Raw genomic sequence first — 27979 nt, 5'->3', positions numbered from 1 at the left:
AAATAGGTCTACCTTTCATCTACCTTTCATCTAGCACCAATATTCCACCTTTGCGTGGAAATTACCAAAAAATCGGTACAGTGGTCTGGTAGAGTTAAAATCCCTTAAAAATCATAGGAATGGCCCTCGCCGGTTTTGCTCAGTGGATAGAGCATCGGCCTGCGAACTGAAAGGTCCCAGGTTCGATTCCGGTCAAGGGCACATGCACAGCTTGTGGGCTCAATCCCCAGTGAGATACTTGCAGGAGGCAGCCGACCCATGATTCTCTCTCATCATGGATGTTTCTATCTCTCTCTCCCTCTTCCTTACTCTCTGAAATCAATAAAAAAAAAATTTAAAAAAAATCATAGAAATGCTGTTAACAGTTCTAATGAACAAGGAGGTATTCCAATTCTACCAAAAACTACTCGCACTATGAAAGTAAGAAATAACAAAAGAAAAAGAGAAATGCATTTTCCAGGCAGCAGGAAAGAGTTAAAATAAAATGATAAAAATGACAAAGATGATAATATCTGTTGAATAATTACCATATGCAAAGCATTGTGCTCACATTATTTTAATTTCCAGAAAAGCCCTGTTAACATAAAAACATTCAAGCCCGTAAAGAATTTTTGTGAATTTATTTGACAATTGCTGGGAAGCAGAATCTCAAAGGATTGGGGTAATGCTCTGGAGAATGGCAGGTTTTTAAGTTATTTTTATACATTATAATCCAAGGAGACGTAGGTGGGTTACATGAAATCCATTGGTGATAGACTAGAGAGGCAGGAGAAAGCAAAGCAGGGAATCCTCTGGGATTGGATAAAGAGTAAAAACGATAGACACATACTTCTTTTACTTAGGTGGGTACAGGATAGTTAACAGCCAACAGTTAATATGATGACAATAACAATGGAGGAATTGTGGTATCTGTCCTGGCACCCAGGGCATTTGGTTGTGCCCTGAGGGGTCTGGAAAAAAGGGAAGTTACCCTGACATTTCAAGGATATGTTATCTTAGACAAAATGGCAGTAGATTCCTTTAACGTAAAGATTGACTTCGTCAGGGAAGATACCTGCCTAGGACATGACTACCCACCGTAACTGTTTTTAGTTAAAGTTTTAATTTCAGACCGTCCTTATGGTTACTTTAGGTCTTAGAGTTTGCAAGACTTCCATGCAGGCCTTCCCTGAGCTTGTATGGTTAGCATGTGGCCCTTTTTGTCCATAGCCCTATACAAGTGGTTGGCAAACTATGGATCGGCAAACCGTGGCTCTCGAGCCACATGCGGCTCTTTGGCCCCTTAAGCATAGCTCTTCCACAAAATACCGGCTCTTCCACAAAATACCGACTTCTTAGCATGGGCCACAAAGTTTCAATCGCACTGTACGTGTGCGCCCGCACGTGGTATTTTGTGAAAGAGCCACACTCAAGGGGCCAAAGAGCCACATGTGGTTCACGAGCTGCGGTTTGCCGACCATGGCCCTATATAATAAACATTATTTGTACCTATTTTTCTGAAAGAAATGTCAACAAATATAAACTAGTATCATCTGCTCTGATAAACAAACCACAAATCCCCATAGTTTAACATGATGAAAGTTTGTATTTATCTCACATCACAGTCCAATTCAAGCATATCAGTTGAGCAATCTTCCATGTGGTCATACTGGGATTCAGACATTATCTGTCTTATAAGATTAACGGATCCCATCACTTTCACTCATGTTCCACTCCCAAAACTCAGTCACAACTAATTACAAGGAAGGCTATAAAATAAGACCTTCTGCTCACAAGGGAAATGAAGCTGAAAGAACCTTTCTCTGGCATCAAGTAACTTGTCCATAGTCACAAAACCAGTGGGCTTTGCCCTCATGGAACTTGCAGTCTGTAAAGATAGGAATTAATTGCAAACAAAAGTAAGGTTACAACCATAAGGAGCGCAATAAACTAGAAGGATATGTGTGATGAAAGTTTTTGAAGGAGGCTGGGGTGGGGGAAGGGAGTAACATTTGAATGAAATCTGAAAGATGAATGGAAGAGGGTTCTATACAAAGGAATCAGCATGTGCCAAGGCCCAGTAATAGGAGGGAGCATGGTGAGTATGAGGAAACTTAAACAAGACCGGTGGCCAAAGAGGAGAAAGAACAACAAAAAGTGTAGAGATGTTGGGCCTGATAGGTCATGTCGATCGATTCTGCCTATATCTTCAGAGTAAGGTGAATGATTTAAGAATTTTGAGCAGGAAGTTGAATTGATTGGATTTGTTAATTAAAAGCACCAGTCTGTATGCATCGCAAAGAATGAATTCATGATGGTATCCAGTGAGTGCACAGAAACCACTTAGAGCTATGGTAGCTGATCAAATAAGATAATGGTAGCCTGGACTAGTGGAAATGGAAAAAATGGAAAGAGGGAAGAGGATTTGAGAAATATTTAGGGATGAACTGAAAAATGACAAAGATTTGTGAATACTTTCTTAAGCGTGACAACATTATAAGTAGCTTTACTCAGATAATTTATTAAGGCATTATTCCTATGAAATACAAATAATTATATGCCATTTTAGGATCAGAACCTATCGTGATTTTTAAAGTAAAAATCAAGATAATTAAAATAGCTATACTCCTTACAAGTCCTTCTCCTATTTATGTTTCTTTTAAATATCAAGTTAGGTTCTCCCTCTCTCAGTCCTTCCTCCACTCTTTTCATAAGATTGTAACTATTTTTTTTTTGTTTGTTTTCTTTAAATGTAGAACCCAGCCAGAATTTTTGAGCATTGACCTATGAACCAGGAGGTCACGGTTTGATTCCTGGTCAGGGAATATGCCCGAGTTGTGGGGTCGATCCCCAGTGTGGGGCATGCAGAAGGCAACCAATCAATGATTCTCTCTTATCATTGATGTTTCTATCTCTCCCTTTCCCTTCCTTTCTGAAATCAATAAAAATATTTTTCTTTTGAATGTAAAAAGTTCATGTGAGATCCAAAAACATTTTCTAAATCTATTCGAAAAGAAACATTTTTTGGTTGCATCTGAATGTTCTAGACAGTTAATATGGGGCAATTTTGTGGATGGAAAATTGGGTGGGTAAAAAATTTCTCCAATGTTGTTGTGATTACTAAAATTAAATGTATTATATGACATGTCCTTCTAAACAAATATTGCAATGTCCTGAAGAACAGTGTTTTCATCTTGTATTGGCAGTGGACATACATTAGTCATTCAGGTCACGGCCATGTGATTCAGAAGTGATCATATTTAATTGCACTTTTATATTAACACCTGAACTGCTTGATGATTTTTTAAGTTTTTTAATTATTATTTTTCTCTATAAAATAAATATGCTTATTAGAATAAGTTCTGAAACTATGAGGAAATGTAAAAGGAAAATATCATATTTATTATTATGTCTTTTTTATTTAACAACTTTTTAATTTCACTAATAGCAAAGACATCAAACAATGGAAACCATTATACTCTACTCGCAGGAGTAGAGAGTAGCATCACTTCTTTTTTCTTTTTAATCTTTATTGTTGAAAGTATTACATAAATCCTCCTTTTTCCCCCCATTGACCCCTTCTAGCCTGCCCCCTGACCCCTGCCCCAGGCCTTCACCACCCTATTGTCTGTGTTTATGGGTTATGCATATCTCTATATATAAAAGCCTAAGTGACTGAACAACCAAACGAATTAACAACTGGTCGACCTGTCACTATGACACCACTGATCACCAGGGGGCAGACGCTCAATGCAGGAGCTGCCACCTGGTGGTCAATGCGCTCCTCCCATAGCCAACCTCCCACTATCCCTCCCTCTGGCTGGCCAACCTCCTGCAGTCCCTGGCCTGTCCCCTGGCCGACCAGCCCCAATAGCTCTGATCAGGGACGGCTAACCTCTCGTGGTCCCTCCCCCCACCCCCTGCCCCCGGCCACCAGCTCCCATGGCCCCAATCACTGGCCAGGCCAAGGGACCCCACCCATGCATGAATTCATGCACCAGGCCTCTAGTATGCATATAAGGTCTTTGGTTGATCTCTTCCAACGGACCCACCCTCCCCTGCCTTCCCTCTGAGATTCCACAGTCTGTTCCATGCTTCTATGTCTCTGGATCTATTTTGTTCATCAGTTTATTTTCTTCATTAGATTCCACATATGAGTGAGATCATGTGATACTTAACTTTCTCTGACTGGCTTATTTTATTTTATTTAGCATAATATTTTCCAGGTCCCTCCATGCTGTCTCAAAAAGTAAGAAATCCTTCTTTTTTTACTGCTGCATAGTATTCCATGGTATAAATGTACCACAGCTTTTTTATCCACTCATCTACTGATGGGCACTTGGGCTGTTTCCAGACCTTGGCTTCTATGAACACAGGGGTGCATACATTCTTTCTGATTGGTATTTCAGGTATCTTAGGATATATTCCTAGAAGTGGGATCACTGGGTCGAATGGCAGTTCCATATTTAATTTTTTGAGGAAACTCCATATTGTTTTCCATAATGGCTGCACCAGTCTGCATACCAGCAGTGTACTAAGGTTCCCTTTTCTCCACATCCTCAACAACACTTGTCATTTATTAATTTGTTGATGGAACCATTCTGACAGGTGTGAGGTGATACCTCATTGTCACTTTAATTTGCATCTCTTTGACGATCAGTGACTTTGAGCATTTTTTCATATGTCTCTTGGCCATCTGTATGTCACCTTTGGAGAAGTATCTATTTAGGTCCTTTGCCCATTTTTTAACTAGATTGTTTGTCTTTCTTTTATTTTTGTTGTTGTTGTTGTTTAAATATGGAATGCTTCACAAATGTGCATGTCATCCTTGTGCAGGGGCCATGCTAATCTTCTCTGTATCATTCCAATTTTTAGTATATGTGCTGCTGAAGTGCGCACTATCTTCCTTTTGTTAAGTTGTATGAATTCCTTATATATTTTGGATATTATCAGATGTATCATTGCCAAATATGTTCTCCCATACAGTGGGCTCCCTTTTCATTTTGTTGATGGTTTCTTTTGCTGTGCAGAAGCTTTTTATTTTAATGTAGTGCCATTTGTCTATTTTCTCCTTAGTTTCCTTTGCACAAGGAGATAGATCTGTAAACATGTTGCTATGAGAGAGGGCTGAGATTTTGCTGCCTATGGTTTCTTCTAGGATTTCTTGTCTTACATTTAAGTCTTTTATCCATTTTTGAATTTATTTTTGTGTATGATGTAGGTTGGTGGTCGAGTTTCTTTTCTTTTTTTTTTTTTTTTGCATGTATCTGTCCAATTTTCCCAACACTGTTTATCGGAGAGGCTGTCCTGACTCCATTATATGCTCTTGCCTCCTTTGTCAAATAATGTCTTGGGTCAATTTGAAAATATCATATTATTATAATCCTTTTAGGTTATTTCTAATTTTTGCTCTGAAAAATAATGTAATTAATCTCTCTGGGGAGATAAGTCTTTGTGTTTCATTATTAATTTCTTGAATTCCAAGCAATAGCATTATTACATGAGACTCTTTTTATATATTCTCAAATCACCATCAAGAAAAGTTATACCAATGTAGATATGTAGCAGCAGTATAAAATAATAGCTGGCTCTTGAAAGCATTGAATAGGATCTTTGCTGTGTCTGCCTATTTGAACCAGGAAGAGTGGTATATTTCATTGTTTAGATTTTAATTTCTTTGAATGCTAGTGAAGTTCAATAATTTTCTATTTTTTCTTTCTATATGCCCACTAGTCCAGAGACTTTAAATGGGACAATATTATTATTCATGTATCCACTTGCTACTGTGTGACCACAGTCCTTTAAACACCTGCCAAAGCTGCCTCAGGAGAAGGGACACAAGCCTGCCCCAGGCCATCATTTGGCCTCTGTTGTTTTCTCCTTTCTGATTTCCTTCAGAAATACAGTGAGCCCTCCAATAATGTTGTTTCATTCAACATTGTTTTGTTATAACGTTAATGAGATGCTGTAGGAACTTAACTGTTGTTTATATCAATTAGCCTGTGATAAAATGAGTTATACATCGTTCCGTGGCAGTTCCAAGAACCCACTGATGACACTGAGGACTTCCTGTATCTGCAGCCAAGGTCTCAACTGCTTGAGAAACTGATTGGAGGGCCTTTGTCACTAACTCGGTGTCCGTAAGAGCCTCGCCCCACTAAGCAGTAGCAATCCAGGGAGGCTTCTTCCTCCCTAAGTCACTGCTGCCCTCACGGGGTACCACTGGGCTGTTTATGTGAGAGATGAGAGCCTTCCTATTACTGCCACTTGTGTGTGGTTCCCACACCTCTGCTGCTGATGCTGATGCACTGTCCTCAAATCACCAAATATCTGAGGGTTTTATCACCTCACAAGGGTTTTTGACCTAAAGGGAAGGAGCCAGAATTCAAGGCCAATTTCTCAAAGATCCACAGTCAAGCCTAATAATCTTACTTCCTTTCTGATCCTTTTTGTTTAAATCTCAGGTCAGGAAAAGTAATTATCTCTCTTCCTATGTCAAAGGAAAAATAAATGGACAAGTACTTTTCAAACCTGTAATTTCTGTTATAAACTTGTGTATGTTTAGAAGAAATGAGGGTGTGGGTAAACTAAGGAATTGAAGGAGCCAAAAAAATGCTGACATTTCATAATATCACCTCTTCACAATAAAGACGTAGGTATATTTCTATATGCATAAATTAAAAACTGGAAGTCTACATCCCAAAATATTTATTGTAATTATTTCTGAAGCATAGGATTCAGAGGTCAAAGGGAGAGACTCTTATTATTTCAAAAATGGGGGAAAGGTGTTGATATTATAGATAATTTTTACTGTCTTTTTGTCATTTTATGCAGTTACCAAATTTGGCTGTATAAAAATGTAGCCAAAATACAATAACCAAAAGTTGAACAAAATAAAATCAGTTAAATACAAAGCTACTTTCTATAATATATAAAAAACTTTTATCATTTATTCACATGTGGCAAATACACACAGACACACACAATTAAATGGGGGGATGGGTAAAATATAAAACAATTGACAGAAAATAATCCCAATGGACCATAGCTACTTAATAAAAGGTGCAAATCTACTAGTACTCAGGAAATACACATTAAAGTGACAATGAGATACCATATTTCACCTATGAGCTCAGGAAAAAAAATTGAATAGAGCTACAGAACTTATTACTGGTAGATGTGGGGAAAGGTGGACTCCCATGCATTACTAGAAATTTGATGTAATTCGGCCTTTAGAGAAAGCAATATGAAGCTCTATTAAAATTAAAACTACAATTAATGGATTAGAAAACTGTGGTACATTACAAGATGGAATACTACGCTGCTGTAAAAAAGAAGGAACTCTTACCATTTGCAACAGCATGGATGGAACTGGAGAGCATTATGCTAAGTGAAATAAGCCAGTCAATGAAGGAAAAATACCACATGATCTCACTCATTCATGGATAATAAAGACCATTACAAACTTTTGAACAATAATAGATACAGAGGAAGAGCTGCCTCAAACTGATTGTCAAACTGCAGCGGGAAGGCCAGGGAGGGTTGGGGAGCAGGAGGGAGGGGGGTAAGAGATCAACCGAAGGACTTGTATGCATGCATATAAGCATAACCAATGGACATAAGACACTGGGGGGTAAGGGAGGCCAGGGGATTGTCAAGGGCGGGGGCGGGGGGGGGGGGGGGGAAGAACATATATGTAATACCCTTTGTAATATTTTTAGCAATAAAAAATACAAAAATTAAATTAAATTAAATTAAAACTACAAATACCCTTTAACACAGTGATTACACTCTTTTGAATCTATCCCACAGACATAAATGCTAGTTTGTGAGAGCATGCTTACAGAAATGGTTATTACAACATTTATCAGAAGAGTTTAAACATGGAAACAGAATAAATGTTCATCAATAGACAAATAGCTGAGAAATACATCATATAATGGAACATTATGTGGCTATTGTAAATAACCAAAGACATGTCAGATGATTTAGAGACATTTTCAAGAGATATTATTGAGTGATAAATCAAGAAAATCATATTTTTGGAGAAAGAGGAATCCTGGTATCTGGAAATTCTGTATAAGTATCTTTGAAAGTGCAGTATTATGTGAGTGCAAAGAAAATTGCTTATCGGTGCAATGGATTCATTGGAGTGATTCATACTAAGTTATTAATATGGGTTAACCTGGAGGTGGGTGGAGGACATGATATAAGGGGTGCAAAGAGAATTATAAGGAAATCTAAGCCCAAAGAAAAAAAATACATATTGGCTTTAAAAAAATCTATGACATGAAAAAAAATCAATGAAATTATTATATTTATGTATTTCAGTAAAATTATGAGTGTGGGTAATGTTTTTAAAGTATAAAAAGTTTTTAATGGATATCTTATTAATAAATACATTCCTAAAAGTTGATATAAATCTAGTATAATAATAGTTGACTATAAAAGTCATGTAAAAATATACACCAGAGTCAAGGGGAAATTTATTATACTTTGCTTTATATCAAGGTTGTTAAGTGGGTGAAGGCTCAAAAGTACTTGACCATAATTTATCATGATGCCAGCTAATACTTACTCTGTGTATGTCAAAGATCAGTACAAACTATCCAAAATTTTTCTGATAGAAGTTTTGAAGAAAGGTACCTTGGAAAAAAAGGTATTACTGTATATGAAAGTGTCTGGTCAAACATCTGAAATTTAAAATATTTAATAAATGAGATTTTGCAATAGAAGTAGAATGGCATTTACAGAGCTAATTTAAATTAAATGATTTATAGATTGTCCATAATGATAAAATTGAAATGGTAATTAGGAATTTTAGTAATAAGCTTTAGGTTAAGTCAGGCCTGAGGTTAATTCCAGATTTCCAGGACAATAAAAAAAAGATGCAGCCTGGCCAGTGTTGCTCAGTGGTTGAGCATTGACCCATGAACCAGGAGGTCACAGTTCAATTCCTGGTCAGGGCACATGCCTGGGTTACAGGTTGGAACCTCAGTGTGGGGCGTGCAGGAAGCAGCCAATCAATGATTCTTTCTCATCGTTGATGTTTCTATCTCTCTTTCTCCCTTCCTCTCTGAAATCAATAAAAACATTTTTTAAAGCTGTGTTAGACTTTCTATCTGAGTTAATTTGTCTTTTCAATAAAGATACTATTTTTCAAATAAGATATGGGAGTAATAAAATTGTGGACAAAATTTCACCTTCAGAATGATTTACCTTCGTATTATATTCCCAGGTTAGTGAAAACAATTTTAAAAGAGAATGGTATTGAGAACATCCCCAGAGCCTTTTAAAGGTACAATAGCATGCACTCTTCTTATTTTTTTTAAATAACATGCACTTTTGAACCTGTAGAACAGGAAGGCAAGAGTACTGAGAGACAAAACTAAACTATGGATCAGATGAATGAGGTTTAAAACAAATTTAGACGGAGGAAAATGGTTTGACTTTGGGTGGTGAGCACATAATGCGATATGCAGATCATGTATCATCAAAATGTACATTTGAAACCTATATGATCCTATTAACCAATGTCACCCCAATAAATTTAATTTTAAAATTTAATTAATTAATTAATTAAAAGGATCCAGAATGTACTCAGAAATGTCTCATCTCTTAAATTAAAAATAATAATAAGGTTCCATTTTCAAAATTCGGGTTCACCTCTCCTATGTTGAATAGTCCCTCTTTTTTGCTCTCCCTACCTCCAGGACTGTGTTGATTTAGCAGGGTAGGAAGTATGATGGCCCACACATAGTCCCCACTGCTCTGTCACGGGTCAACTGTTCACCTACCTGACTCACAAGTCTCAACATTGGAGTCATCTGTTTCCCTTAGAGACTAGACCCATATTTATTAGATGGTCAAAATCATTTCCTCATGTCTGATTATTTCCTAAATTTTCTCACTGTCGCCTTAAGAGAAGATTCTTTTAAATGGACATTCTGACTTGTATATTAAGACAAAGGGAAAAGAATGCCACCCGTTCTAAGACAGCTGGTATTACCTAAAGCCAGCTTTCTAATGACATATGAAGCTTGTCCGAGTCAACTGGCTCTCAGAGGTTACCGAACCCAGCATGGAGATAAATGGGTCATGGGTATCTGCTTTACTTGTCTCTGGAGCCAGTGGAAAATGGGTAGGAAGGAGTGTTCAAATACTGCTATAATCCCTTCAAGTGAGTCGCCCGTGGGTAATTTCCTGTGGGATTCATCTTTTGGTAGCAGCAATCCTCCTGCAGTATAACAGGCCAGTAAAGCCCTAGAATTGAGGAAGCAGAACTCATGGCATCTAATCAAAATCAATTTCATCTTTCCCACTGACTAGGTATTTCCCTGACCTTGGAAAAATTTAGGGCAAGTTCCCAATTTTGCTGGTCACTTATAGGTAACAAAGAGTTTTTAGTCACTTCTAGGCAAAGTCATAGTCCTGGTTTAGTAACTAATATGTCCAATCTAATAAAATAGCTAAAAACTTGTCATCTTAAAGGTTAAGCTTCCTCTCCCTAAGTTTGGACCTCCTAGGAAAGGAAGAGGGGACATGACCAGTTCCCTCTCTTCAGGCAGACTGCTAGACAGGCTCATTCCCAGCAGAGGCATGTGATTTGAAGGAGAAATACGGAAACAGGAAAGATCTGTCTTGGCTGATACCATTTATTCTCTCATTGAGCACCTTCATTGGTTCTTCTTGGTAGCCAGTCACAGGTGATCTCTCACCAGCATTCTTTTTCTGAGAATGAAAGCAATTTTTCTGGCCGGTCACTTATGTTTCCTTTCCTCCTGGGATCTGGGCTCTATCTCCACTTTTCATTTTCTCAGTTCTCACCATGCTCCAGGCAGCACTGTGGTCAAGATGAATGCAATTCCACGGCTGGAGGAGAATCTACAGGACCCACCCTTGGAAAAAGCAGGTCTCCCAATAGTCTCCTATAATGTCTAACCTCCTAATCTACACTAATAAAAGAAAAACATGCAAATTGACCATACCTTTGCTATGCCTTAAGCCATGCCCACCAGCCAATCAGAGCAACTATATGCAAATTAACCCAACGAAGATGGTGGCCGGCAGCCACGGAGCTGGAGCAAGCAGGAGTTTTGGTTGCTCCAGTGATGGAGGAAGTCAAGCTTCCTGCCTGCCTCGGCCAGCTGTGGCCTCCACAAAAGGCAACAAAGTTTCAATTATAGAAGCTAAATAAATCCCAGATACCTGCTTTCAGCCAGCCGTGGCCACGGAGCTGGAGTGAGCAGGAGGCTTGGGTTGTCCCTGGCGATGGAGGAAGCCAAGCTTCCTGCCCGTCCTGGCCAGCTCTGAGCTCCACTAAAGGCTACAAAGTTTCAATTATAGAAGGTAAATAAATCCCAGAATAAAAAAGAAAAAGAAAAAAAGGAGAGGCTGGGAGCTTCCGTCGCCGGGGGGCTTGGCCAGCCTGAAAACGGCCCTCAGCCCCACACCCAGACTGGCCAGGCACCCCAGTGGAGACCCCCCACCCTAAAGGGGCTGTGGCCAGCCTGAAAACAGCCATCAGCCCCTCACCCAGGCTGGCCAAACCTCCATGGAGTGAGATTCCCCACTAGGGGTGGGGGGGCTTGACCAGCCTGCAAACAGCCATCAGTCCCTCACCCAAGCTGGCCAGGCATCCCAGTGGGGACCCCCGCCCTGAAGGGAGTGTGACCAGCTTCAAACAGCCATCAGCCCCTCACCCAGGCTGGCCAGGCACCCAAGCGTGACCCCCACCCTGATCCAGGACACCCTTCAGGGCAAACCAGCCGGCCCCACCCATGCACCAGGCCTCTATCCTATACAATAAAAGGGTAATATGCAAATTGACCCTAACAGCAGAATGACTGGGAATGACTGGTCACTATGACACACACTGACCACCAGGGGGCAGATGCTCAATGCAGGATCTGTCCCCTGGTGGTCAGTGTGCTCCCACAGGGGGAGCTCTGCTCAGCCACAAGCCAGGCTGATGGCTGCCAGCACAGCGTTGATGGCAGGAGCCTCTCATGCCTCCTCAGCAGCACTAAGGATGTCTGACTGCAGCTTAGGTCTGCTCCCTGCTGGTAAGTGGACACCCCCCCAGGACTGCCGGGCTGCCAGAGGGATGTCTGACTGCCAGCTTGGACCCTATCCCCCAGGGAGCGGGCCTAAGCCAGCAGGTGGACATCCTCCAAGGTTTCCCAGACAGCAAGAGGGCATAGGCCGGGCTGAGGGACCCACCCCCACCCCCCACCCCCGAGTGCACAAATTTTTGTGCACCGGGCCTCTAGTCTAATTATAATCTTATTTGGAAGAGTAATTTAAGCAAACCACACAGGTGACCTCACATTTCCTGTTGGAATGTAGCATTTATCATCTTGTAAACTTAGCCAGAACTGAACCTACAATAATTATATTTAAACTTTTTATTCCTGCTGAATAAGCAGAATTCTTAGTAAAATTGTGGTACTGTTGATTATGCTTTGATGGTGTATGTAAGACATTGTGGTATGTTTTCATTAGACTTAGCCTACACATTACACTGTTCTGCATTTTTAATTCTATTTTGTTCAGAAAGTTACAATGATCATTGGGGCAACCAACTTAATCTCAATTAGATCAGTGGTGATTTATCATTGTTCTCCACAGGTGCCTTTCTTCTCCACTCTATTTAACAGATAGAAGTCCAAAGGGCTTTTGATATTATGGCAAATTATCTGATATCCCATTTACCTGGAAACAATATAGAAAATTGAATAAAGTATAAAATATAGCAAGGCATTTTTCGTCTGTAGATTTTCTATTATCTTTGTTTTCAACAGGTAAAGGGGGGAAATGCAACACAGAAAAACCTTGAGTGTCTCAGGAGTGGAATTATGGACCCACCATGGTTGGGGGTTAGGTTCGAGCTCCTGGACACTTGGGTGGAAGAGGGCTTCACCTCCAGAAGCCCAATTCCTTGTCATAACTCTTCCCATCTCACTCCCCTGGGTGCCACCGAGTGCCTGGAGGTCTGGAGAATTAGCAGCCTCTGTCTCTCAAATTCTCTGATGTCTGGGCTGCCTCCAGCGCCCAGTGTTCTTCCCCTATTATATCTTTGAAAAAATGAGCAAACCGGGAATTAAACAGAGATAAGGATCATATATCTTAAACTTACTTTCAATACTCATTCAGTTCATTCTGATTACTTTTAGACTTTAGCCCACAGGAAAATATTTTTCCTCCATGGTGATTAGATGTGAATCAATGGTTCTCAAATCTTGCTGCACATTAGAATTTCCTGGGAAGCTCTGAAAAATCCCAACATCCAGGGCTCATCCCAAACCAATTAAAGCACAACTCCTTGGAATGGAGCTCAGGCATCAGTACAATTTTTTAAACACCCCAAGTGATTCCAATATAAAGCAGAGTTTGAGAACCAGAGCTGCAGTGTACTGGTTAGTAATGACTTTGGGCCATGGGGAAATAAAGGAAGGATGCATCGGGAAGTTTTTCCTAGCTCTTACAGAGGACAATCTGTTAACATTTCAAGTCAATGGTGCTTTCAAAAATCCAACAAAAGAAACCAAACTTTATAAAGTAAGGGGTGTATGATTTATATAAAAATATCTTCTTTTTAAAAAAGGATTCACCAAAGTCTCCTTAAAAGAGTAAATGTGAATAGTCAATACATGTACAAAAGCAGCATGTAGTGTTTTAGGAAGACATGAATATTCTACTGTTACCTTAACCAAACATGTATCAAATCTGAATTTGTTATCTCCCCAAAATTGGATTGCTCTCTTATCTTCAACAATTCTGTCAACAATGCAATATTCACTGTTCCCTGGTCTTATCTCAGAATCATGTTTGTCTTTAAATATTTTATTTTATTTAGCATTCTTACTTAATAAAATCCTATAAACATCTTTCTTTTTTAATTAAATGTATTGAAATAACATTGGTCAATCCTATATAATAAAAGCCTAATATGTTATGTGTCCAACCATTCATTCTACTGTTCAACCGATCGCTCTGATGTGCACTGACCACCAGCAGGCAGACTCTCTGACCAGTGGGTTAGCTTGATGCTGGGGTTCAGCTGATCGGGACTGAGTGAGATGGGCCGAACACTCCCTGGAGCCCTCCCATGGTCCCTCCCCAATCCCAATCGTGCACCGGTGGGGTCCCTCAGCCTGGCCTGTGCCCTCTCGAAATCTGGGACCCCTCAGGGGATGTCGGAGAGCTGGTTTCAGCCTGATCCCTGCAGGCCAGGTTGAGGGACACCACCGGTGCACGAATCCATGCATCAGGCCTCTAGTAACATAAATTTCAGGTGTAGAACTTTATAATACATCATGTGTATGTTCCATTGTGTGCTCACCACCCAAAGTCTAGTCTCCTTCCGGACATCTTTTTAAAATGATTTTCTATTTCTACATTACCATCTTAATATAGGCCCACTTTTAGTCCAAGATTATTACTAAAGCTTCCTAATATGCCTTTCTGCTTTCAACATGACTTGATTTTCATAAAATACTACTTCTAGCATGTTCTGTTCTTCTCAGAAATCTTCAGTGGTTTCCAATCACATTTAAAGTAAAGTTTACACTCCTTAGCCTGGCCTACAACCCTTCCATAACTTGACTTTTATTAATCTCTTCCACTTCTCCCTTGAAGATGATGTTAGATTTACTCTATTCACTTCTATGACTTTCTGTAAATTTTTTCTCTGAAGAATGTCTTCCTTACTGTGTTCTTCTTATTCTTATTTTATTCTCTTTTAGGCCTCAAATCAAATTCCCTGTCCTACAAGAAGTCTTCTGGGCCAAGCCACCTTTCAATATCCTCTCTCTCTCTCTCTCTTTCATTATTTACTATCATGTGCCCTCTGCAGTGCCATCTTTCTATTGTTGTAAGGCCCCTCTCCCCATCCATGGTGTAAGCTCCTTGAGGGTAGACATCTTCAGTGTTTCTTCCACATAGATTAACACAAAATAGACTTTCAATAAACATATATTGAGTACAACATTTAATAAGGAATATATATAAATACCACTCATATGTCATGTTTCCTATGTAAAGAATTCCTGGTCATTAATCTTGCCTACAAGTAGGGGTCTATGTAAATTATCTTTATGAAGTACTTGGGATAAGTAAAGAGAGCTGAAGCCATAAAACCTACTCATTTTATTCATACTTCGTGAATTTGTGTTCCTGTGTAAAAAGCAAAATCATTTACAGTGAAAAAAAAGAATCTTCTGCTAATTTCTGCCTAGAAAATTAATTCTTTCTCAGAGTAATACACTAATCTTACCTAACTCCTAGTGATATTGATAAATCCCATCATTAAAAGCCAGGTGTTTGAGGCTTGTGCTTTTATTTTAGTAACTAAAGCTTCTTCATTTTAACAGACCATTTCCATTAATAAAGTTCTCCGAGAAGCTTCCGGGCGTGTTGTAATGTTTAGCTGCCAATGAGACAAACATTTGAGCAGGTATTTCCTAGAGTCACAGAGTAAAACTGCTTGTACAGTGAAAGAATTTGACAAGTGAATGTACAGCATGTGCCATGTTACTTTTCTTTTCAGCGTTTGTTGAACCCCCAAGTAGGCATCAGACTTATTCCCAAGCACTCATTTCCTAGGGACAAATTTATATATTTAACTCACTTGTGTGGTTTTAAAGATCTAAGATATATTCTAAACGACGAGAGAGTGAATCTTAAAAACAGAATAGGAATTCTACAGGAACTCTTTTTTCCCATGTACTATTCCTCAGGCATATTTCATCCACTATTTGGTAGTAAATAAACTGTTCATTGTTCAAAGCAGTAAGGTCAGAGGTCTACTCTAACTGGATTCAAATTCCAAGTATATCCTTATCTAGCTGTGTCTTTTGGTAGTGCATTTAGCCTCAGGTTCTCAAGTTTCCTGATCCATAAATGAAGTGTTTTGTTTTTTTTCTTTGAGAGATACATACATGAACCTATACACTGTGTGTGTGTGTGTGTGTGTGTGTGTGTGTGTGTGTGTAACTTCTTTGATGTGCTGTGTATTTTTTCTTTTAGGGGAGATAGATATATGTATTAACTTCTCTAAACCACTTAAAACTATGGCAGAGAAAAGCACTAATGAAACATGTTAATTATAGGTTGGGGGGAGAGGGTACCTAGAAAAAAAAAGTACAGTGTATGCCGTGCTAAATAAGAACGTGTTAAGGCAGAAGGCCCAGAGTACAGAGGAAGAGGTGGAAAGGCCCCATGAGTAGATGAGGAGGCTAGAACCTCCACCCAGGGTGGAGAGCCCTGCAACTAGGAACAAGAGCCGGTCTCCTGGCTACCACTCTACTCACCAGACACACATAAACAAAGAATATATAAAACCATGAGGAAACCAGCCCCAATATAGAACAGCTCCTTGAACATGAATTCTCAAGTTCTAAGACCTGCCTGTTTCTCATTGGCATTACTAAATTATTCAAGAGCCAGTAGCGTGCCCTGACTGGTTTGGCTCAGTGGATAGAGCGTCAGCCTACGGACTGAAGGGTCCCAGGTTCGATTCCAGTCAAGGGCATGTACCTTGGTTGCGGGCACATCCCCAGTAGGGAGTGTGCAGGAAAGCAGCTGAATCGATGTTTCTCTCTCATCGATGTTTCTAACTCTCTATCCTTTTCCTTCTCCCTTCCTCTCTGTAAAAAATCAATAAAATATATATATTTTTTAAAAGAGCCAGTAGCTAGTTCCATAAACCTCTTCGTCCTTCCCTCTCCTCTCCCCTTTTGTTCTCCTCTAAATGTGTAGATAAAGCACCTTTTAGGGGAGCTCAGAGTCTGTCTTTATTCTCAACATCCTCAATGGTCTTTGAACAGAGCTGTCTTTCAAGATGGAAACAAAAAGAAACCTTAACTAGAGTTTAGTTGTAAAATTCAAAATTAATGTAGCTGTTATGAGTATTGAAAGTGACGATTTATTTGAAGTGCTTAGCAGGGTGGGCAACCTGGTCCCCTGGAGAAATGAAGTCCCCATCAAGCAGAAATCACTTGCTCTCTTTGCATTAGAAATATGACACAAATGGTCTTCTTTACCCATTCATAACCCTAGGAAAATTAATTCTCACATAGGTGGGTTATGGAAGTCTAGAGTATCAGATGCAAAGATTTCTAGCAGCGAGGTGCTCTCTGGAGGACTGGGCTGCCTTGTTTCAGAGGTGGAGCTGACAAGCACAAATCTAAAGAATGCTGCATTTCAGGGCCTGTTAAGACTACAATTCCACCGGGTGGTGGTCCAAAACGTGTTCTGGTGACTCAGCAACTTCCTTCTCGACATCCATTATCTGCAAATAGTGGCCAGGCTGAGCGGGTTTTGTGTCCTTTAAATTCCTCCCAGCGAGCTCCTTTACAAGCACAAAAGCTTGTCTGCAGCCATAAACAGGTTCAGAATCTAAAGCAGAAGCAATTGCAGGCAACCAGTGTCCCTTGTCCTGTCTCCAGGCCACTGAATAATACATAAAAGAGTGAGCAGCCCCAGCCATCAGCCCCTGGAAATAATTCTGAAGAGAAACAAGCATCAGAACAGAGAAACAAAGAATTTTTTAAAAAGGCAATGTGCTTTGGAAGGTATTGAAAATGGTCGCCCTCTGGGTAAGGGAAAGTTTGGGAATGTTTACTTGATGAGAGAAAAACAAAGCAAAGTTATCCTGAAAGCTTTATTTAAAGCTCAACTGGAGAAAGCAGGAGTTGGACATCAGCTGAGAAGAGAAGTAGAAATACAATCCCACCTGAGGCATCCAGATATTCTCAGACTGTGTGGTTATTTCCATGATGCCACCATATTTCACCTAATTCTAGAATTTGCACCTCTTAGAGCTTCCTATAAGGAACTTAAAACTATCCAGGTTAGATGAGCAGAGAACTGTTGCTTATATCACAGAATTGGCAAATGCCCTATGTTACTATCATTCAAAGAGTTATTCATAGAGACATTAAGCCAGAGAATTTGCTCCTTGGATCAGCTGGAGAGTTTAAGATTGCAGGTTTGGGGTGGTCCATACACGCCCATCCTCCAAGAGAACCACCTTCTTTGGCCCTGAGATAATTGAAGGCCAAAGGCATGATGAGAAGGCGGTTCTCTGGAGCCTTGGAGTCCTTTGCTATAGATTTTTAGTTGGAAAGCCTCCTTTTGAAGCAAGCACATACCGATTTTGAGGCTGAATTCACATTGCTTGAGTTTGTACCAGGGGGAACCAGGGACCTCATTTCAGACTTCAAGACTGTTGATGCACAACCCCAGGCAAAGGCTGGCCTGAAAGAAGTACTCGAACACCCCTGCATCAGAGCAAATTCCTCAAAACCATCAACTAGCAAGAATCTTAAAAGACTCTTTCAGGGAGAGAACCCTGTGAGCCAGGGCTGCTGTGTAATCAGCAGAAACAAACTCCTGACATGATCTTATTACCAACTGCCTGCCTGCAATCTGCAACGTTACAGAGAAAGGAAGAAAAAAATATGAAAAAAATATATATCCTATATAATAAAAGCCTAATATGCTAAGTGTCTGGTCGCTCAGTCAGCCGTTCAACCAATCAAAGCATAATATGCTAATGATATGCTAAGGCCGCTCAACTGCTCGCTATGATATGCACTGACCAGCAGGGAGCAGATGCTCCGACTGGTAGGTTAGCTTGCTGCTGGAGTCTGGCTGATCGGGACTGAGCAAGATGAGCCGGACACGACCTAGAGCCCTCCTGCAGTCCCTCCCCAGCTGGCCAACCTCCCATGTCCCTCCCCGGCCTCGATTATGCACTGGTGGGGTCCCTCGGCCTGGTCTGCAACCTCTTGCAATCCAGGCCCCCTCGGGGGATGTCAGAGAGCCGGTTTCGGCCCAACAGAGGAATGACCAGTGGCTATGATGCACACTGACCACCAGGGGGCAGATGCTCAACACAGGAGCTTCCTCCTGGTGGTCAGTGCACTCCCACATGGGGAGCACCACTCAGCCAGAAGCTGGGCTCATGGCTGGCGAGCACAGCAGCGGTGGCGGGCCTAAGCCATCAGTCAGACATCCCCTGAGGGCTCCCAGACTGTGAGAGGGTGCAGGCCGGGCTGAGGGACCCCTCCTGAGTGCATGAATTTTATGCACTGGACCTCTAGTGTATATATATATGTATATATGTATATATGTGTGTGTGTGTGTGTGTGTTACCAAACAGGCAATACCTCATCCTCTCCATTGAGAAAATTCCACTTCAATAAATGTGACACTGAAATGAAAGTAGTCATGTGAATTGGGCTAATCTCACTGGTTTCATCCTCTGCAGGCAAGGGGTTCAAGTGCAGCCACCCCACAGCCTGTTTGGAGTAAGGTGTCCTTACGTAATAACCTTCCAAGTACCTGAGTGTGTGTGTAATTTATTGGGTGACCACACCTTGTAAAGTTGTCAGAATGAGTATGTGATTCCCTTAAATGTTAAAATAAAGATATGTGTATAGATGAAGTCTATGCAGAATATTGTGTCTGTCCATCTCTGTTATGCATGTTTTCTAGTCCTCCTAACCATTTATCTCCTGAGATTGTAAAATAGGCACACGTGCTCTACAGCCATTGCAGGACTTGCTTGGGACACAGATGAATGTGTGTCTCAACTGGTCCTAAATGGTAAGGGCTTTTAAAAATGTTTTTGATGGTTTATATATTGTTTTTATAAATACATTAAGACATATACAAAAAAATGACTTCTAGCAGTGGAGATTAAAATTGTTAATTATCTGTATTGAAAGCTTTGTTGATAACATAAAATCTATTTCTGCAAATATAATTATTGGATAGAAAATGTCATATTATTATGAATTATAAATATGCAAATCCATATACCAGATTTATGCGTTCTTTGAAGCAATTTTAAAATACTGAGAAAATTTATTTTTTCCACCTTCAGAGTGCTTTGCCTCAGAAACTTGTCATCTGCTCCCCCCTGGCCTGGAGTACACTCCCCTCAGATTCCCTCATAGCTCACTCCCTCCACTCCTCGAAGTCCTTGCTTAAATGTCATAACCTGGTTGAGGCCTTTTCTGATCACCCTGTTTAAAATTCCAGTTCCTGCCCTGTTTCCTCCTTGCCCCCCTTCCTGCTTTATATTTCTCTGAAGCACTTACCACCATCTGCTCTGGAATATCCCATGCCATGCTCCACTCACTGGGCCCCGCTCTGTCACAGGAGCCTAACAGAATGGATTCTATCCACAAGCTCCCTTGATCTCTGGCTTCCTGTTGGGTTGACCAAGAGGAGACAGCAGAAAGAGATCCAGGGGAGGAAGAAAAGGAGCTTGGGGATTTAGTCTTCCAGCTCCATGTTCGCCTCCTTTAACGAAGACCACAGCTCCTGTCCTCTTCATTGGGCTTCCCTCTCTGGGTTCTATTTACTTCTCCATCTCCTTACCTTTCAGCCTCTGGGAGTCAGGAGCTCCCTACTATTGCTAGCTCCAGGCACAGCGTACCCGTTGTTTTTTAGCCCTGCTTTATTAAGTTATTAACATTTATATACTCGATAAGTTAGATAAGTTACTTATCTATTCACTATATTACATATTGACCTCTATTAAACTCTTCCTACATTGCCCATTTTGACTATAACATTTTTTTTCTTTATTGGTTAAGGTATTACATATGTGTCCTTATCCCCCCAATGGCTCCCCCCACCCCACCCACTCATGCCCTCACCCCCTGGTGTCTGTGTCCATTAGTTAGGCTTATATGCATGCATACAAGTCCTTTGGTTGATCTCTCCTCCACCCTCCCCTACCTTCCCTCTGAGGTTTCACGGTCTGATCCACGCTAAGCCAGACTATAACAATTTTTACTTTCCTAATGGCTACGTCATCTGTCATCCTATACATTTTATTTATTTGTTTGTCTCTCCCACTGAAATGTAGGCCATGAAGTCTCTTTTGTACATTGCATATTCCCAGCACCTACAACAGAATATGGCACATAATAAGAGCTGAATAAAAAATTTTGAATAAATGAATAATGAATGAATTATAACTTAGGAAGGGACATGTAAAGTCAAGTCTATAGATTTCTATGTTCTCTATATACTGGTTCCCTGCTTTTATAAATTATTTCTTTTCTTGTTTTTTTTTCTTTCTTTCTTCTCTTTCTTTCATTTGTGTGTGTGTGTGCACGCATGCGTGTGTGTGTGTGTGTGTGTGTGTGTGCGCATCAAAAATACCTATTTTCTCTCAGTGGATATTATTTCAGCTTCTAATTTATACTTGACATTTTTACATAACATCATCTGCTAACATATTAGAGAGTTCATACAAGTAAGCCCATATAGTTTATAATTTGGCTTAGCTTTCTACTTCATACTATCCTATATAATAAAAGCCTAATATGCTAAGTGTCTGGTTGTCCATTCAACCAATCAAAGCGTAATATGCTAATGATATGCTAAGGCTGCTCAACCGCTCACTATGACATGCACTGACTACCATGGGACAGATGCTCTGACCGGTAGGTTAGCTTGTTGCTGGGGTCTGACCAATCAAGACTGAGCGAGATGGGCTGGACATGCCCTGGAGCCCTCTGACGCTCCCTCCACAACTGGCCAACCTCCTGCGTTTCTCCCCAGCCCCGATTGTGCACTGGTGGGATCCCTCGGCCTGGTCTGCACCCTCTCACAATCTGGGACCCCTCAGGGGATGTCGGAGAGCCAGTTTCAGCCCGATCCCACAGGCATAAAGGGCTAATATGCAAATTGACCAAATGGCTAAACAACTGGTTGCTATGACACGCACTGACCACCAGGGGGCAGACACTCAACATAGGAGCTGCCCCCTGGTGGTCAGTGCACTCCCACTGGGGGAGCACCACTCAGCCAGAAGCCAGGCTCATGGCTGGCGAGCACAGCAGCAGTGGCGGGAGCCTCTCCCGCCTCTGGGGCAGTGCTAAGGATGTCAGTTGGACATCCCCAGAGGGCTCCTGGATTGCAAGAGAGCACAGGCCAGGCTGAGGGACCCTCCCCGAGTGCACAAATTTCATGCACCGGGACTCTAGCCCTATATAATAAAAGCCTAATATGCTAAGTGTCCGGTCACCCAGTTGGCCATTCTGCCGGAAGCCGGTCCATCCTTGCTGCTTGACACAGTCGCTGCAGGAAAGAAACCTCTGCACAGCATATGTTTCAATGGACCTGGCATATATAGCATACTGTTTTTAATATGTTTGCTCCCTTTAGCGCCATGTGTTTTAACCAAGGTCACCTCTCCGAGAAAGGTTGTTTCCCCAGGTGGGGATCTTTCCCTGAGGTTAGGGAGGGGATACAACCCCTTAATTAAGTGCCAGGCGTGTAGTTAAGCTACATGGTCTTTACTCCCTGGAATGGAGATGAGAAACACCTTAACCCTTGTAATAGAAATTGACAGGATTAAAATCGGCTGGTATAAATACGGATGTAATAAGACAATAAATGTCAGATCCTCATCAGTTCCTAACCAGAACTCCGACCAGAACTTTGGCTGGAGATCCTGGCTATAGGTCCTGACTAGGTTGCTGATCAACTGAAGGCTGTCTTCGTGTCATTCCTTCTTCGCCGACTCCGTCCACACCTTTGGGGACCCCTGGACCTGCTGGGATTGGACCCCAGCACCATTCAACCAATCAAAGTGTAATATGCTAATGATATGCTAAGGCTACTCAGCTGCTCACTATGATGTGCACTGACCACCAGGGGGCAGACAGTCAACCGGTCAACCAGTCACTATGACATGCACTGACCACCAGGGGTCGGTCGCTTCAACCAGTAGGTCTGGCCAATAGGAACTGAGCGAGACACACCCTGGAGCCCTCCCACAGTCCTTCCCTGTCTGGCCAACCTCCCATGTCCCTTCCCGGCCCCGATCATGCACCAGTGGGGTCCCTCGGCCTGGCCTGGACCCTCTCACAATCCGGGACCCTTGGGGGATGTCAGAGAGCTGGTTTCAGCCCAATGGCAGAATGACCAGTCGCTATGATGTGCACTGACCACCTGGGGGCAGACACTCATTGCAGGAGCTTCTCCCTGGTGGTCAGTGCACTTCCAAAGCTGGGCTCACAGCTGGCAAGCGCAGCGGCAGTGGCAGGAGCCTCTCCTGCCTCCTGGCAGCACTAAGGATGTCTGACTGGTGGGCTCCCCGTGCTAACCCAGCAGTTGGACATCCCCCAAGGGCTCTCAGACTGCGAGAGGACACAGGCCAGGCTGAGGGACTCCCCCCTCCCATGCACGAATTTTGTGCACTGGGCCTCTAGTTCATAAACAATATTGCTGAGCCAGAAGTAGAGTCATTAAAAAATGAAGAAAAGAGCAGTTCAACAATGAGGAGAAAATTGCCACTAAACTTAATTTCTAGATGGGCAATAACAAATAACCCTAAGGTATAAATTCCAATATTCTATTTTTAAAATATTAACTATAATGTAAACTTCAGAAAAGGCTATAACCCAAGTACTTATAACAATATCCAGCATACACTTGGTGCTCAATAAGTAGTTGTTAAATTTATGAATGAATGAATGAAAATCAGTCTGCACTAAGGAAATATTTTGAAATTACAAAGACATTTGAAGTTAGATAATTATTTCCAACTCCTCATTACCTCCTAATAGAACACTACATCCCTGCCCATAGTTGTGTGAGACGTGTCCTATGGAAGGAGACCTCTCGACCTCATCAATTTGGCGGGATGGCTATGTGATATTATGACATAATTTGGCCTATGGGATGTGAACAGAAGTAGCAGTGTGCTAGTTCTGAGTAGAGGAATTAAGTGTGATTGCTTGATTCAACATGGTTTGCTGTTCCTGTCTTCAGCCATGAAAGAATAGCATGTGAAGTTAGAAGAGGCTCTTTCAGACCTCAGGCTATGGGCAACTGGCTATTATAGATGAAAATGATGTTAAACAAGGTCTCTCATAGTTATAGAAGCCTTGGTTTATGGACTAAGAAATTCACCTTCAAGTAATTTCATGCTACAATAAGCAAATCTAGATGTTTTGCTTTCAAAGGAGCAGGAAGTGAGCCCCATTTTTTCATAACTAAAGTGACAAGTTAATTTAATAAGTTACAAGTGGGATGGGAGAACGAATATAAATATGAGTCATTAAGGAAAATATTACCATTCAATCAATTCTAATGGGCTTTTTCATACTCCAAGGAGCTTAAGGGACTGGATTATTCCTATGAAAATTTTGAGAAACATAAATCAAACAGATTGCAATTTTAATTTTTGAAACAACATTGAGTAAAGACAAAATATCTGCATAAATCAACTAGATTGAGTTGTATTTGGCTCAGTGGTCAGGCAATAAATTGCTTTGTTTACAACACTACTTTATATGTGAGAAGATGGCATTAAGCTTAGAGTAATTAATGAAAGCAAACTGCAACAACAAAAAAAGGAACTGAAGAAAAATGAGGAGAGTCCCAACAGAATCTTCCCTGAAAGATGCTATTGTGGTGTTCTCTTCTGGGGTTTTCCTTGCCCCAGCTTCACACAGCCAGTCCCACTCATTCTTCAGATCTCAGCTTTAAACCCATGATTCTTATCATCATTTCTTGATGTCTTCCTTCTTCTTCGTGCTCCTTCAGTACATTGTTGTCTTTCATTCTCTTAAATTCTGTTTGTATTTATCAGCCCCACCTAAAGCACAATGTTATATGCCTTCAGTATATAATCACACAATGTAGAGCTGGAAGGAAACAAATTTTTTTGGCCTGATGCTTCAGTAGCAGTGCCTAGTAGATCTCAGACTGAACTTGAGGATTAGGGTAGGTTTAGGATAGGGTTATTTGGCAGGTAATGCTGGATGAAAAAATGCATACTCCACAAAGTGAATTTTAAAAATATTGAACATGTTCAAAATTTTAATTTCTCAGTGACTAGATACAATTTTACATTTATATTCACATGGGACTATGTAAAGAATCTCCTATTTGTACCAACTCTTCTGGCAATATTGGGGAAATAAAGTGGCATCATGAGCAGCCATTTCAGTCATTAATGGTGAATCTTACAAAGGTCTGGATGAATTAAATTACAGAATTGATGTGTGCTATGTGACATGACACACATGTGACAAGAGAGGCCCATATTACAGCAATCTTTGTTCTCTCACATATGGAAACAGCTAATGGAAAGCATGCCTTTATAATTGGGTGTTGCCTACATATATATACTCATTACTAAATAGAAATTTTTTTGAAGTGTTCAATTCTTTTTAAATATCCTATGTTTCCATGAGTTGCTAGATAATAGTCTGGTTTTGTTTCATATTTGGGAGGATATGGAAGGAGGATGAAAGTTCTGGGGAGAAGTGAGAGACAGCCAGTTGAGGGAAATGGCATGGCAGCCAACTGCCAATAGCCTGGAGAGCTGGATTTAGCCTTTGGAGGGAATAGACACTTAAAAAGAATTTACATGAATGACTTTATGAGTTTCTTAAAGTGAGGAGCAAGTTTGGTGTTGCGTTAACAAAATGTTGAGTAGAACTGGTGGGAAGCCATGCCTGATCCTCACTCTATCATGGACTGGACTTGGTACTGTTTTGGGTACCCTGAGGACTCGAACATTACCAATAGATGGCCTGGAAACCATCATTCTCAACAAGGGCACTAGGTAAAGAAGTTGTCTTGAGGTACCTTAGCAAAAAGATATCATGAAAACTAGAACCGCTTTGTTGAAGAGACCATTTGAGATGTCTATCCACTCTATCACCATGGAGTGATAGGCCATGGAGACTTGGCAGGGTTACAGCCTTAGAATCCTGGCTGAGCAAGGGATGATGAGAGCCATCATAATTGAGGCATTTATGTGGATTCATGCAATAGACCTTCCCTTCCCTTGGCTGCTGGCACCGGTTTTTCTCCCGCACCCGGGACCCAGGCCTTCGCTCTGGCTGGGCTCTGGCCGGAGCTGCCCCGGAGCCATCAGGCTTCACTGCTCGGCAGGCCCCGGGGCCGTGAGGCCTCTATGCTCCTCCTGGCACCGGGGCCCTGTGGCCTCGCTGCTCTGCTGATCTCGGGGCCGTGTGGCCTCGCTGCTCTGCCTGGTGCCAGGGCCATGAGGCCTCGCTGCTCCGCCTGGCGCCAGGGTGTGAGGCCTCGCTGCTCCGGCCCCGGGCCATCAGACTTCACTCCACCACTTGGAACCTAGTATGCAAATTAACCGCCATGTTTGTTGGCGGTTAATTTGCATATCGCGCTGATTAGCCAATGGGAGGTGTAGCAAAGGTATGGTCAATTACCATGTTTGTCTATTATTAGGTAAGATAATGAGCAGGTATCATTATACTAATGAGGAAAATATTTGTATTTTTAGGTTGACTATCTTTCTAAGAAAATCCAGGTCATACGAAACAATAGCAGAGCAGATTTTTATCTCATTTCCCCTTGACCTATGACCCAAAGGTCCAAAGCAGACAAGCTCCAGGTTTCTTACATGTATTTGGTAATCCCAGAGCAGCTAATCAACAAAAGTATGTCCTTATACTATCTCCTCTATAACCAGGTGCAGTATTAATTCAAACTCCCATTTCAAATGGCTGGCACTGACATACACATACTCAAACATTTCTCATTGCAGCTATGAGTATCCACTCTTTGGTTTCCTGGTTATGAACTTTGGTTTCCTATGTTATGAACTTTTTTTTTCCCTAGCAACTTTCAAGTATATAATACAGTGTTGTTACCTGTAAACTTCTGAGATGGCCTGTTCACTCTGACATTTGAAGGAGGAGTCATTTATAACAAAGGAAGGGCCACTAGTCCTGAGGCCAAAGAGATAAAAGAAATCATCTCAGGGGAAAACAATATATAATGAACAGGTATATGTTGGTTCTATAAACTTACCATCCTGGATAACCTTCATTCCCTATTCATCCCATGCCAATCTCTAATGCCAACACTGCTGCTAGGAAACAGGCTGATTGAAGCCCTCTGTTAATGGACCAGGTTGATAACACCTAATCCCATTCAATCAATCTTAACTCAGAGAACCATTTAACCATTGTATGGTTTCTGATTTGTTGCAATCAGAAGTACCATTGTTGCAATGAAGTATTCTTGCCAAAAATCAAACTCAATCTGTTCTCCTTTTTGGTATATTTGAAATTTACTATAACAACAAGTTTTTAAGGAATATTGGTGGGTTGGCTGAAACCTTAGGAGGGCTCATAACAAAGTTGCCAGCAAAAGAACTGTCTGAGCAGGAAAGAGTCACACTCCGTTATTTCTCCACAGTTTTCCCTATAAACCCTTCCTCTCTTTCTCACCTGGAAAACTACTATTCAATTTCAATACTTAGAGGGATTACTATTCCGGGTAGCCTACCTTGATTCCACCCCCAAAAAGCAGTATGACATGGTATTTAAGAACATGAGTTCAAACTACTGGCTCTGTAACCTTTGTCAAGAAATTGAATCAACCTGTGCCTCATTTCTTCATGTATAAATTGGGGATAATTTCTCATGGGACTACTAAGAAAACTGAACAAGATACTGTACACAACAGTGGTTTGAAGCGTTCCTGGAATATCATAAGTGCTTTCTATATGTGAGCTATTTTCTTTATGAGATTAAGGTACATATCTTTGTTTTGTGGTCCCAGTCTTTCATGATCTACCCAAATGTGTGGAAGCTGTACATTGCCTTACACAGTCTTATCCATTTACCTTGTAGTTGGAAAAACTAGAAAGCTTAAAAGATTACTCTGACTCCCTTGGACCTAAGGCTTTACATGCAAGCTCTGCCCGTGGACACACTTTGAAGAACAGAATTCAGTGGCAGGTCATCATCCAGTCAATTCCAGGCAGTCTCTGCAGCAAACATCACCTTGGAAATGACTACAATTCAGATTCCTCAGAATTGAAAGGCAATATGGTGGAGGCAACAACACCTTGAGCCACATTCATAAAGGTAGAAGCTCTGGGCAGCTTTTTTTTTGTATTTTTAGGTTGACTGTCTTTCCAAGAAAAAAAAGGTGCGTGAGTATCCACTCTTCGGTTTCCTGG

General features: G+C 41.2%; 1 non-coding gene and 1 pseudogene across 1 annotated transcript; one reads left to right on the top strand and one right to left on the bottom strand.

The window, feature by feature from the left end:
- The first annotated feature begins 1004 nt into the window (after positions 1-1004).
- Positions 1005-27869, top strand: LOC139006373 (aurora kinase A-like; annotated as a pseudogene).
- Positions 4771-4878, bottom strand: LOC139007756 (U6 spliceosomal RNA). The gene has a single exon (XR_011470920.1). It is a non-coding gene; the product is annotated as a U6 spliceosomal RNA (small nuclear RNA).
- Positions 27870-27979: the final 110 nt, after the last annotated feature.

This window comes from Myotis yumanensis, unplaced genomic scaffold (assembly GCF_028538775.1).
Source record: "Myotis yumanensis isolate MYYU_CA2020_CCGP unplaced genomic scaffold, mMyoYum1.0.hap1 SCAF_3, whole genome shotgun sequence".
NCBI lineage: Eukaryota > Metazoa > Chordata > Mammalia > Chiroptera > Vespertilionidae > Myotis > Myotis yumanensis.
Note: the sequence above shows the minus strand (reverse complement) of the source record. Positions and strands in the feature narration are given on the sequence as shown.